The sequence below is a fragment of the Cavia porcellus genome, unplaced genomic scaffold (genome assembly GCF_034190915.1).
Source record: "Cavia porcellus strain 051 isolate PalLab524CR breed Dunkin Hartley unplaced genomic scaffold, mCavPor4.1 scaffold_4, whole genome shotgun sequence".
Classification (NCBI taxonomy): Eukaryota; Metazoa; Chordata; class Mammalia; order Rodentia; family Caviidae; genus Cavia; species Cavia porcellus.
The window spans coordinates 71383291-71396383 of NW_026947487.1; the positions used below are offsets into that span (position 1 = coordinate 71383291).

Consider the following 13093-nt stretch of genomic DNA (forward strand, 5'->3'; position numbering starts at 1 on the left):
CCTTCTGTTATAAATCCCTGTAGGGGTTCACGAAGTCAGAGGTTTCCATGGATACCACCTTTGCAGCACCATCAATGGTTTGGAATGTCGTAAGGCCTTCTTATACATCTGATTAATTGACACACAGAATGTGGGTATCAAGCAGTTTGGTGCCTTGGAAACACTCATTTGTTTCCATTTTCATAGTTTTTATGGCCAGTTAAAAGTAAGGAGGTGACTTTGGGGATTTGGCCAAAATTCCCTCCTGTCTACCTGCTAACTAGGCATCTAAACTATAATCTATAGGTCATAAAATAAGTGAAGTTTTCAAGACTAGGGTTTAGGGTGTTTCAAAGGAAAAATGGCAGAGAAAAGAAAGCAGATAGTGGGGATCATGAACACTCTCACAATTGAAGATGAAAGCAATGAATAATGAATTGAGTGATGTATCAAGAAAAATCATCATATGAGCTTTGGGTATTTCAGAAACAGAAAGCTCTCATAGCACTCTCAGGCAGAGTTCCTGTAGATAACACTACACCAAATACTTTTGCAGACACCAAGTACTTTTCCAGAAGCAGTGGTATATTTTGAAAAATTCCTTAAGCAAACAGGTGGATTGTAGGGGAGCTGGGATAATTACGACCATGAGACCTTTGTAAAGGTGAGAAATAAATGTAAAGGAAGCCTGCATTTAGGAGAGAAGTTTTAGAGCACCTTCCAGGAAGAACACAGGATGAAGTTCAGCAGCATGAGAAATTCTATCAAAAATGCCTGGGTCCAGAAAAAAGAAAACAAGAGTCTATTCAGGATTAGAAAACTGAAAAGCAGCAAAAGAAGCAGGAAAATTTCAAGTTAAAAGAGAAGGCAGACAATGTTCCTGTGTTTTTGCATAATTAACCAGAAGGTAATCAAAGGCAACAAGAGGAAGGAAGAATAAAGCAGAAGCTGGCAATTGAAGCTTGGAAAAAAACAGAAACATATACAACTGTTAATGAAATATGCTTCTTAGTTAAAAGAAGAGGAAGAAAAAACAGCAGGAGAGCACTAATGCCAGCTTTAACTAAAGTTACTACTAGAAGGTTATACCCAGCAGAAGAAAAACAGGAGGAATTTCTGAGATTTGAAAAGGAGATAAGAGAAAATGCAGGAAAAGGAAAACTGTTGCTGATGAAATTATGAAGTTTCAAAAAAGAGATTTATATAAACTTGAATTGAAAATTCTAGATAGCAAAGGAAAAAGAAAGAAGATTAAAGGAAAAGGTGGAAAATAATGTTAATAGAGATCCTTCCAGGCTTTATAAACCCACCTAAGTTTGGGAAGTACAGGCTCTAGGCCACTTCTACATGTCCCACACAGGGCTATTCCAACCTGCAAACAAGGAATTCAGAGAAAAATACGAAATAATGGAATCGCTATTCATTTGATGGGAGTTCCAGCATATTAAGTAACACCAGGAGAATGTGACTAACCATATTCTTTTAAACACCACTAGCCTAGACATATTGATTAGTGTAAGTTTCATGCTGCATCATCATTAAAGGTTCCTGTTTCTACTAAGAGGGTATTTAGGGTATATGTTGGCCTGCTGTTGCTATTAGAATTATTTTTAGAAGTTTATTTTTAAATCATTATCCATCTGATGACTAGAAAGCATTTCAAAGATTCTTTGTTTTTGTCATGGCATAGCAAAATAAATTGAGGCAGTAATAGGCATTTTTAAACCAGAATTTTGTAATTTTGTAACTTTAAAGTAAGTTAGCTTGAATAACAAAAATGTTCTTTTTAAAAAGGGTTACCAAATAATGTACTACTTTTTCTAAGTTTAGCAGATTGGTAGTTTCAATATTACATTTTTGTGTAATCAGTATTTTGTATTTGAAACATGCTTGTTTTAAACAGTGAATATTTGGGGGCTGGGGATTAAGCTCAGTGGCATAAGCGCTTGCTTTGCAAGCAGGCAGTCATGAGTTCGATCCCTGGTGCCGATAAAAACAAAAAAGACAAAAAAAATAGTGAATATTTATTTTAAAAATCTACTTCATAGGACATCCTGGGATTGATAGGTAGCAGGGTAGAGAGCCTTTCTGAGAGAAATAACTCAGATCTAGAATTTAACACCATGGAGAAGACCAGATGAAAGGAGAGGGATTCTCATGACTCAGAAAGAAACTGAGGAAAAAGAAAAAAGAAAGAAAGAGTGAGAGAAAGGAAGAAAAGAAAAAGAAAGAAAGAAAGAAAGAAAGAAAGAAAGAAAGAAAGAAAGAAAGAAAGAAAGAAAGAAAGAAAAAGGGAAGGCTGGAGCTAGACATTACAGGACTTCAAAAGAAGATAATATTCAAACCAGAATAGACATCATAGTGAATCTTATTGCCTTCAACATAGTTGCTTATACCCTCAAACTTGATACTATCAGACAGAACAGAATAGAGTAAAATCAGTCAAAACAAGATGGTGAGAGCAATACAGGGCTTCAAATCAAGTTAATAGGAAATCAAAAATGTTACTATAATATAGCCTGCTCATTTTTTAAAATTCTTTTCCTTAATTAAAAAATCATTAAAAATAAATAAATAAATATTTTAAAAGGGGGAGATTGAGATAAAAGAGGACGTAACAACATAACAATACAGGTCAGAACAGAATAATTTAAGCAACATAGCATTTCACCAGAAGATAACCCGACTTAATAGTAGTTACTATAGAGTCTCTTTCATTGAAATATTTGAGTATAACTTCGTACACTATAGCATCAAACATATCAAGACAGTGTGAAACCATTCAAGAGGATGAAAGTACTACAGGGTATTTAGAACCAACTAACAGAAAATGAACAATGGTTTCTGTATTATATCTTTGCCTATAAAAATTTTTGTCTATAAAATCTAATAACATACAATATGATAAAACCTATGCAGACAGAAGAACAACAGTTTGGTGGAACTTCAAAACAAGATGATATTAAATCCACTAGCTATTATGATGTCTTGTTTTCTTCAGAATAGCTAGCTGTTCATATCATCACAGACAATAATATCAAACAGCCAAGAATAAAACCATTCCAATTAATGAATGAAAACTTTATAAGACTTAAAAGCCACATAATGGGGAATCATGATTACCACATACTTTTATGTATTCTTACCATTTCTTACACTAGGGAAACTATTCAGTATTCATACATGTGAGTTTGATTTATTTCACTTATGAATATGGTCTCAAGTTGTGCCCATTTATTTATAAATATCTCAATGTGATCCTTCTTTATAGCTGAGTAGTACTCTATTGTATAAAAATACCACAACTTTTTTACCCATTCCTCAGTTGATGGACACTTAGGTTATTTCCAATATCTGGCTATTACACCTTGTGCTGCTATAAACATGGGTGCACATATATCGCTGTGGTATGATGTTTTCAGTTCTTCTGGGAATATGCCTAGAAATGGAATAGCTGGAACAAATGAAACTTCCAATCCCAGCTTTCTGAGAAATCTCCAGACTGACCTCCACAATGCGTGCACCAGTCTACATTCCCACCAACAGTGCAGGAGAGTTCCTTTTTCCCCAAAGCCTCTCCGCACTTGTTGTTGGTGGTTTTCTTGATCCTGGCCATTCTTTCAGGAGTGAGATGAAATTTCAGTGTGGTTTTAATTTGTATTTCTCTAATGACTAATGATGATGAACATTATTTCATGTATTTATTTGCCATTTGTATTTCTTCATCTGAGAATTGTGTATTCATCTCAGATGCCCATTTTTGGACTGGATGTTTGAATTTTAGGGGTCTGATTTTTTTTAATTCTTTATGTTTTAGACAGAAGTCCTTTGTCTGAGAGACAGTTCACTAAGATTTTTTTCTCAGTTTCTGGGTTTTCTTTTCACTATGCTGGAGATTTCTTTTGACATGTAGAAATTTTTTAATAAGAGGTGATCCCAGTTATTGATTCTGGGAAGTATTTCTTATGCGGTTTGAGTCCTGTTTATGAATTCTCTACCTACCCCTATATCTTCAAGATTTTTACCCAATTTGTCTTCCAATAGATTTAGTGTTTCTGTTGTAATATTCATATCTTTGATCCATTTAGATTTTATTTTAGTACATGGTGATAGGCATGGGTCTAATTTTAGTTTTCAAAATATGGAGAGCCAGTTTTTCCAGCACCATTTATTAAAGAGACTGTCGTTCTTCCAAATGAACCTGTTTGGCCCCTTTATCAAAGATAAGGTGGTTGAGTGTGTTTGTAGTTGTGGTTGTATCTTCTAATCTATTCCATTGATCTTCAGCTCTGTTTTGATTCCAGTACCACGTTGATTTTACTACAGTTGCTTTGTAGTATAACTTTAAGTCAGGGATGGTGATGGCTCCTGCCTTGCCTTTGTTGCTTAGAACTGTCTTTGCTATTATAGGTCTCTTCTCACTCCAGATGAATTTTAGAAGTGATTTCTCCAGATCTATGAGGTATGTGGATGGTATTTTTATTGGGATTGCATTGAATCTGTATAAACATTTTGGGAGAATGGCCATTTTCACAATATTTATTCTTCCTATCCATGAAGAAGAAATGTTTTTCCATTTTTGAGATCATCTTCAATTTCTTTTTTCAGTGTATTATAATTTTCCCTGTACAGGTCTTTCACTTCTTTTGTGAGAGTAATTCCTAAACATTTCATTTTTTGGTTGCTAGTGTGAAGGGTGTGGCTTCTCTTATTTCTCTGTCAGTGATTTTGTTTTTAGTGTATAGGAATGCTACTGATTTTTGAGTATTGATTTTGTATCCAGCTACATTACTGAATTTATTTATTATATCTAAGTGTCTTTCAATGGAGTTTTGGGGGTCTTCTATGTAGAGTATCATGTCATGTGCAAACAATGATAATTTAACTTCTTCTTTTCCTGTCTTTACCCCTTTTATTTCTCTCTCTTGTCTAATTGCTCTGGGTGGTATTTCCCATACTATATCAAATAGAAATGGTGATAAAGGACATCCTTGTCTTGTGCGGATTTTAAAGTAAAGGCCTTCATTTTTTGGCCATTTAGTATGATACTGGCTATTGGTTTGTCATAGGTGGCCTTTATTATATTGAGGTAAAGACCATCTATTCCAATTTTCTGTAAAGTTCTCATCATAAATTCATGTTGAACGTTATCGAAAGCTTTTTCTGCATCTATAGAAATGATCATGTAATTCTTACTTTTGGCTTTATTAATATGGTGGATTACATTTATTGATTTACATATGTTGAAGCATCCCTGCATGCCTGGGATGATTATAATCATCATGTGTATAATCTTCTTGAAGATGTGCTGCATCCTATTTGCCAATATTTTATTGAAGATTTTTGCATCTGTGTTCATTAGGGAGATTGGCCTATAGTTCTCTTGTTTACTTGGGTCTTTCTCAGGTTTTGATACTAGACTAATATTTGCTTCCAGGAATGACTTACAAAGGATTGCTTCCCTTTCGTTGAACAGTTTTAAGTAGTGTCGGCATTAAGTCTTCTTTTTATTTCTTGTAGAATTCCGCAGTGAATCCATCTGGGCCTGGGCTCTTCCTTGTAGGTAAGGACTTAATTACATTTTCAACTGCATTAATAGAAATTGGGTTATTCAGCTGTTTTCCATCTGCTTGACCTAGCTTTAGTACTACATATGTTTCTAGGAATCTGTCTATTTCTTCTGTGATGTCAAAACTTTGAGAGTAGAGGTTTTTGAAATAGGTGTTGATGATCTTCTGTATTTCTACACTCTGTAGTGATTTCGACTTTTTCATTTCTTATTGCATGAATTTGAGCTTTTTCTTTCCTTTTTTTAAAATAAGATTGGCTAGGGGCTTATCAATTTTATTTATTCTTTCAAAGAACCAACTTTTTGATTCATTGATTCTTTGGAATGTTTTCTTAGTCTCTAATGCACTGATTTCTGCTCTGATTTTTATAATTTCCTCTCTTCTTTTGGCTTTGGGTTTGACTTGCTCTTCTTATTTTAGGTGTTTGAGGTGTAACATCAGGTTACTTATTTGTATGTGTTCTTTTTTTCCTGATGTGGAAACTCAGTGCAATAAATCTTCCTCTGATAATGGCTTTCATTGCATCCCATAGATTCCGGTAAGTTGTGTTTTTATTTTCGTTTGCTTGTAGGTATTGTTTAATTTCTTCTTTAATTTCCCCTGTGACCCACTGATTACTCAAGAGTGTGTTATTCAGTTTCCATGTGTTTGTGGGATTTTTGCAGTATCTTTCATCATTAATTTCTAATTTCATAGCACTATGATCTGATAACATGCATGGGATAATTTCAACTCTTTTGTATTTATTTAAATATGTTCTGTGGGCTAGTATATGGTCTGTTTTAGAGAATAACCCATGTACTGCTGAGAAGAATGTGTGTTTTGATGTTGTTGGGTGGAACACGCTGTATATGTCTATTAAGTCCCTTTGTTCACAGATGTGATTCAGTTCTTTTATTTCTTTGATGATTTTCTGTTTGGTTGATCTGTCCCTTGGTGTCAATGTGTGCTAAGGTCTCCTGTTATAATTGTGTACTGATAATTTGGTTTTTCATTTCTGTTAATACTTTTTTATATAACTGGGTGCTCTGCAATTTGGTGCATATATATTTAGGATAGTTATCTCTTCCTCTTGAAGTTTTCCCCTAACCAGTATGTAGTGACCTTCTTTGTCTCTTCTGATCATTACTGCTTCAAAGTTCACATTGTCTGCAAACAGAATGGCTACTTCTGCTTTGTGGGGGGGGGGTCCTGTTGCATGAAGTATTGGTTTCCATCCTTTGACTTTTAGTCTGTGAGTGTCCTTTTGAGTTGGATGGATTTCTTACAGACAGCATATGGTTGGTTTTTGTTTCTTGATCCATTCTGCCAGTCTGTTTCTTTTAATTGGTGCATTTAGACCATTTACATTAATTGTTATAACTGTTATATGTTGGTTTTTTGTTGATCTGTCCCTTGGTGTCAATGTGTGTTAAGGTCTCCTGTTATAATTGTGTACTGATAATTTGGTTTTTCATTTCATTGGGCATCATATTATATCTTATTGTCACCTTCAAAGTGGCAATAACATATATATACCCTCAAACTTGATACTATCAAACAAAATAGAATATATAATAATCAGACAGAACAAGATGGGGAAAATAATACCGGGGTTCAAGTCAGGTTAATAGGACAACAACATCAGCACTAGCTTTTTATGTTCTGTTGCTTTCTTCAAAATAGCTATTCATGCTATCATAGATACTAAAATCGAACAACCCAGGTTAAAACCATTGTGGTTAGTGAGTGAAAACATTATATGGCTTCAAACCAATATGATTGGGAATCATGATTACCACATACTTCTATGTATTCTTATCATTTCTTACACTAGGGAAACTATTCGGTATTTATACATGTGAGTTTCATTTATTACACTTATGAGTATGGTCTCAAGCTGCGTCCATTTATTTATAAACATCTCAATACAGTCATTCTTTATAGCTGAGTAGTACTCCATTGTATAAAAATACCACAACTTTTTTATCCATTCTTCAGTCGATGGACACTTAGGTTGTTTCCAAGATCTGGCTATTACAAAATGTGCTGATATAAACCTGGGTGCACATATTTCACTGTGGCATGATGCTTTCAGTTCTTCTGGGAATATGCCTAGAAGTGGTATAGCTGGGTCATATGGGGCTTCCAGTCCTAGTTTTCTGACAAATCTCCAGACTGACCTCCACAATGGGTGCACCAGTCTACACTCCCACCAACAGTGCAGGAGAGTTCCTTTTTCCCCACAGCCTCTCCAGCATTTGTTGGTGATGGTGTTCTTGATGTTGGCCATTCTTTCAGGAGTGAGATGAAATCTCAGTGTGGTTTTAATTTGCATTTCTCTAATGACTAGTGATGTTGAACATTTTTTCATATATTTATTTGCCATTTGTATTTCTTCATCTGAAAATTGTTTATTCATCTCTGATGCCCATTTTTGGATGGGGTCTTTGAATTTTGGGGGTCTGATTTTTTTTAATTCTTTGTTTTAGACAGAAGTCCTTTGTCTGAGGAACAGTTCACTAGGATTTTTTCCCAGTTTGTGGGTTTTCTTTTCACGATGTTAGAGATTTCTTTTGATGTGCAGAAACTTTTTAATAAGATGTGATCCCAGTTATTGACTCTGGGAAGTATTTCCCATGCGGTTTGAGTCTTTTTCATGAATTCTCTACCTACCCCTATGTCTTCAAGTCTTTTACCCAATTTGTCTTCCAATAGATTTAGTGTTTCTGTTGTAATATTCATATCTTTGATCCATTTAGATTTTATTTTAGTATATGGTGACAGGCATGGATCTAGTTTTAGTTTTCAACATATGGAGAGCCAGTTTTTCCAACACCATTTATTAAAGAGACTGTCATTCTTCCAGTGAACCTATTTGGCCCCTTTATCAAAGATAAGGTAGCTGAGTGTGTTTGTAGTTGTGTTTGTACCTTCTAATCTATTCCATTGGTCTTCAGTTCTGTTTTGATTCCAGTACCATGTCGATTTTACTACAGTTGCTTTGTAGTATAACTTCAAGTCAGGGATTGTAATGCCTCCTACCTTGCCTTTGCTGCTTAGAACTGTCCTTGCTATTCTAGGTCTCTTCTCACTCCAGATGAATTTTAGGATTGATATCTTGAGATCTATGAGGTATGTTGATGGTATTTTTATTGGGATTGCACTGAATATGTATAACAGTTTTGGGAGAATGGCCATTTTCACAATATTTATTCTTCCTATCCATGAGCAAGGGGTGTCTTTCCATTTTCTGAGATCATCTTCAATTTCATTTTTCAATGTATTATAATTTTCCCTGTATAGGTCTTTCACTTCTTTTGTGAAAGTAATTCCTAAATATTTCATTTTCTTGGTTGCTAGTGTGAAGGGTGTGGCTTCTCTTATTTCTCTCTATGTGATATTGTTGTTAGTATATAAGAATGCTATTGATATTTGAGTATCGATTTTGTATCCAGCCACATTGCTGAGTTTATTTATTGTATCTAGGAGTCTTTCAATGGAGTTTTGAGGGTCTTCTATGTAGAGTATCATATCATCTGCAAATAGTGATAATTTAACTTCTTCTTTTCCTATCTTTACGCCTTTTATTTTTCTTTCATGTCTGATTACTCTGGCTAGTATTTCCAGTACTATATTAAATAGGTGATAAGGGACATCCTTGTCTTGTGCCTGATTTTAAAGTAAAGGCCTTCAATTTTTCGCCATTTAGTATAATACTGGCTGTTGGTTTGTCATAGATGGCCTTTATTATATTGAGGTAAAGACCATCTATTCCAATTTTCTGCAGGGTTCTTATCATGAATGAATGTTGGACCTTATCAAAAGCTTTTTCTGCATCCATAGAAATGATCATCTGGTTCTTACTTTTGGCTCTATTGATATGGTGTATTGCATTTATTGATTTACGTATATTGAACCATCCCTGCATGCCTGGGATGAATCCCACTTGGTCATGATGTATGATCTTCTTGATGATTTGCTGCATCCTATTTGCCAATATTTTATTGAGGATTTTTGCATCTGTGTTCATTAGGGAGATTGGTCTGTAGTTCTCTTTTTCAGTTGGGCCTTTCTCAGGATTTGGTACTAGAGTAATATTTGCTTCCAGGAATGACTTAGGAAGGATTTCTTCCCTTTCAATTTCATTGAAGAGTTTGAGGAGTGTTGGCATTAGGTCTTCTTTGTATTTCTTGTAGAATTCTGCAGTGAATCCATCTGGGCCTGGTCTCTTCTTTGTAAGTAAGGATTTAATTACAGTTTTTATTTCATTAATAGAAATTGGGTTATTCAGTAGTTTTACATCTTCGTGACCTAGCTTTGGTACTTTGTATGCTTCTAGGAATCTGTCCATTTCCTCTGTGTTATCGAACCTTTGAGAGTAGAGGTTTTCAAAATAGGTGTTGATGATTTTGTGTATAGGGTCTGTAGTGATTTCTCCTCTTTCATTCCTTATTGCATGATTTTGAGCTTTTTCTTCCCTTTTTTTTAATAAGGTTGGCTAGGGGCTTATCAATTTTATTTATTCTTTCAAAGAACCAACTCTTTGATTCATTGATTTTTTGGATTTTTTTTAGTCTCTATTGCATTGATTTCTGCTCTGATTTTTATAATTTCTTCTCTTCTTTTGGCTTTGGACTTGACTAGCTCTTCTTTTGCTAGACATTTGAGGTATAACATCAGGTTATTTATTTGTATTCATTCTTTTTTCCTGATGTGTGAACTCAGTGCAATGAATTTTCCTCTGAGGACAGCTTTCATTGCATCCCACAGATTCCAGTAAGTTTTATTTGTGTTTTCATTTTCTTGTAGGTAGTGTTTAATTTCTTCTTTGATTTCCTCTGTGACCCACTGATTACTCAAGAGTGTGTCATTCAGTTTCCATGTGTTTTGGGAATTTTGTAGTATCTTTTATCATTAATTTCCAATTTCATAGAGCTATGGTCAGATAGCATGCAAGGGATGATTTCAACCCTTTTGCATTTATTTAGATATGTTTTGTGAATTAATATATGGTCTATTTTAGAAAATGACCCATGCACTGCTGAGAAGAATGTGTATTCTGTCGTTGTTGGGTAGAATACTCTGTATATGTCTATTAAGTCCATTTGTTCACAGGTGCAATTCAGTTCTTTTATTTCTTTGCTGATTTTCTGTCTGGTTGATCTGTCCATTGGTGTCAATGGTGTGTTAAGATCTCCTGTTAGAATTGTATCACTGTTAACTTGGTTTTTCATTTCTGTTAGTACTTGTTTTATATAGCTGGGTGCTCTGGAATTTGGTGCATATATATTTAAGATAGTTATCTCTTGTTCTTGGAATTTTCCCCTAACCAGTATGTAGTGACCTTCTTTATCCCTTCTGATCATTATTGGCTTGAAGTTCACATTGTCTGCAAACAGAATAGCCCCCACACACACACACTTTTTTTTGAGTTCCTGTTGCATGAAGTATTGTTTTCCATCCTTCGACTTTCAGTCTGCGGGTATCCTTTTGGGTTAGATGGGTTTCTTGTAGACAATATATGGTTGGATTTTGTCTCTTGATTCATTCTGCCAGTCTGTTTCTTTTAATTGGTGCATTGAGACCATTTACATTAATGGTTATAACTGTTATATATTGGTTTATTGTTGACATGTTATCTTTCTGCTGTTGCATCTTTATCTTTTGGTTCTGTTTAATTTTCTGCTTTGTTTAGTGGTTTTTTTCCTAGATGCATCTAGGCTGTCTTTCAGTATTCTTTGCAGGCTTGGCTGGTGATCATGTAGTTTTTCAGCTGTTCTTTATCATGAAAGTATCTTATTTCTCCATCCATTTTGAAGGACAGTTTTGCAGGATACATCAGCCTAGGTTGGAAATCATTTTCCTTTAGGATCTGAAATACTTTGCTCCAGGTCTTCTTGATTTTATTGTTTGGGCTGAGAAGTCTGCTGTGATTCTGATAGGTTTTCCTTTATAAGTGATCTGTCTTTTCTCTCTTACAGCTTTTAATATTCTATTCTTTTGTTTGATTTCTGGGATGGCCATTACTATGTGTCTGGGTGTAGTTTTATTTTGGTTATGGTTATTTGGAGTTCTATATGCTTCATTGATCTTGATATCAATTTCCAATCTCATGTTTGGGAAATTTTCAGCTATTACTTCTCTAAATAGCCTCTTGATATCCTTTATGTTGTTCCTTTCTTTTTCATTTATCCCTATTAACCTTATGTTGTTCCTCTTTGCGTCATCTTGCAGGTGTTGAATTGTTATTTCCTGATTTCTTGTTATTTTTAAAAGGTCTTTCCTTTCCTGTTCACTAGCTGCAATCTTGTCTTCGAGGTCTGAAATTCTATCTTCGCATTCATTGAGGTGGTTTTTACAACTTTCGATGGAGTTTTTGATTTCCTGTATATCTCTTTGCATCTGCTTTATATATTCTGTTTATTTCTTATGTTGTTCATCCAGGGATTCTATCTTTTTGTTTATCTCCTCAAATTTTTTAACTGTGTCTTCTTTAGATACGTTCAGCATCTCCTTCCTTTCTTTTAACCTTTCTTCTTTTACCTGAGAGATTATTTCTAATTTGATATCCTTTAAGGCTTCCCAGAGTTGCTTCTTTTTTTCAGTTACTATTATTTCAGATATTTCAGGTATGTGGCATATATTTTCTTCTATGCACATGGCTCCTAGGCTTTCTTGGGATGGGCTGGATGCTTGAGACTGCATTTTGGTCTTTTGTTTTGTCATTTTCCTATTTTTTTGAGCTTCAAGTACTGTTCCAAGTGAGGTAGAGAGGTCAGCCAGGCTGGGACAGAATTCCCTGCCCCTTCCTTACTCACTGATTTGGACAGGAAGCTGGATCCAGGACCTCAGGCAAAGAAAACAGTTCGCCTGCCTAGGGTGGGGTTCCCTGCCTCGGCTGGACTTACTGGACCCACAGGAAATTAGGAGATTGTTTCTAGTTTGAATTCCTTTAAAGCTTCCTGGAGTTGCTTCTTCATTTCAGTTGCTATTATGTCCAATATTTCAGGTATATAGCATATGTTTTCTTCTATGTACATCACTCCTAAGGTTTCTTTGGATGGGCTGGGGGTTTGAGGTTGTAATTTGGTCTTTCATTTTGTTGTTTTCCTATATTTCTGTGTTTCAAGTGTTTTAAGTGTTATTCTAAGACTTCCCCAGGGCCTGTTGGAAATCCCCTTCTGTGCCCTCCATTCCTGGGACTCTGGCCACCCAGTTCCCTGGATTGAGAGAGGGTCACTGTGGGTGGGGCAGGCCAGCTCATGCCCAGCCTCTGGAACCTATGGTGCCCACTTGCTTGCTTAGAACTCCAGAGTCTGCCAAGCACAGCCTGGAGCGGGGAGGCCATTGTAGGCCCACTCAGGACCCACCAGTTGGTCCAGTCTATTCACAGAAATAATTAAGGAAAACTTCCCAAACCTAGGAAAAATATCATATTGAGATATACGAGGCATACAGAACTCCAGCCAGCTACAACCAAAATAGATCTACACCCAGACATATAATAATCAAGGTCCCAGAAAGTCATCACAAGAACAGACTATTAAAAGCTGTCAGATAAA

At 35.3% G+C, this 13093-nt stretch overlaps 1 pseudogene; it reads left to right on the forward strand.

Moving 5' to 3' along the window:
- The first annotated feature begins 395 nt into the window (after nucleotides 1–395).
- LOC100716904 (coiled-coil domain-containing protein 112-like) lies at nucleotides 396–1427 on the forward strand (annotated as a pseudogene).
- Nucleotides 1428–13093: the final 11666 nt, after the last annotated feature.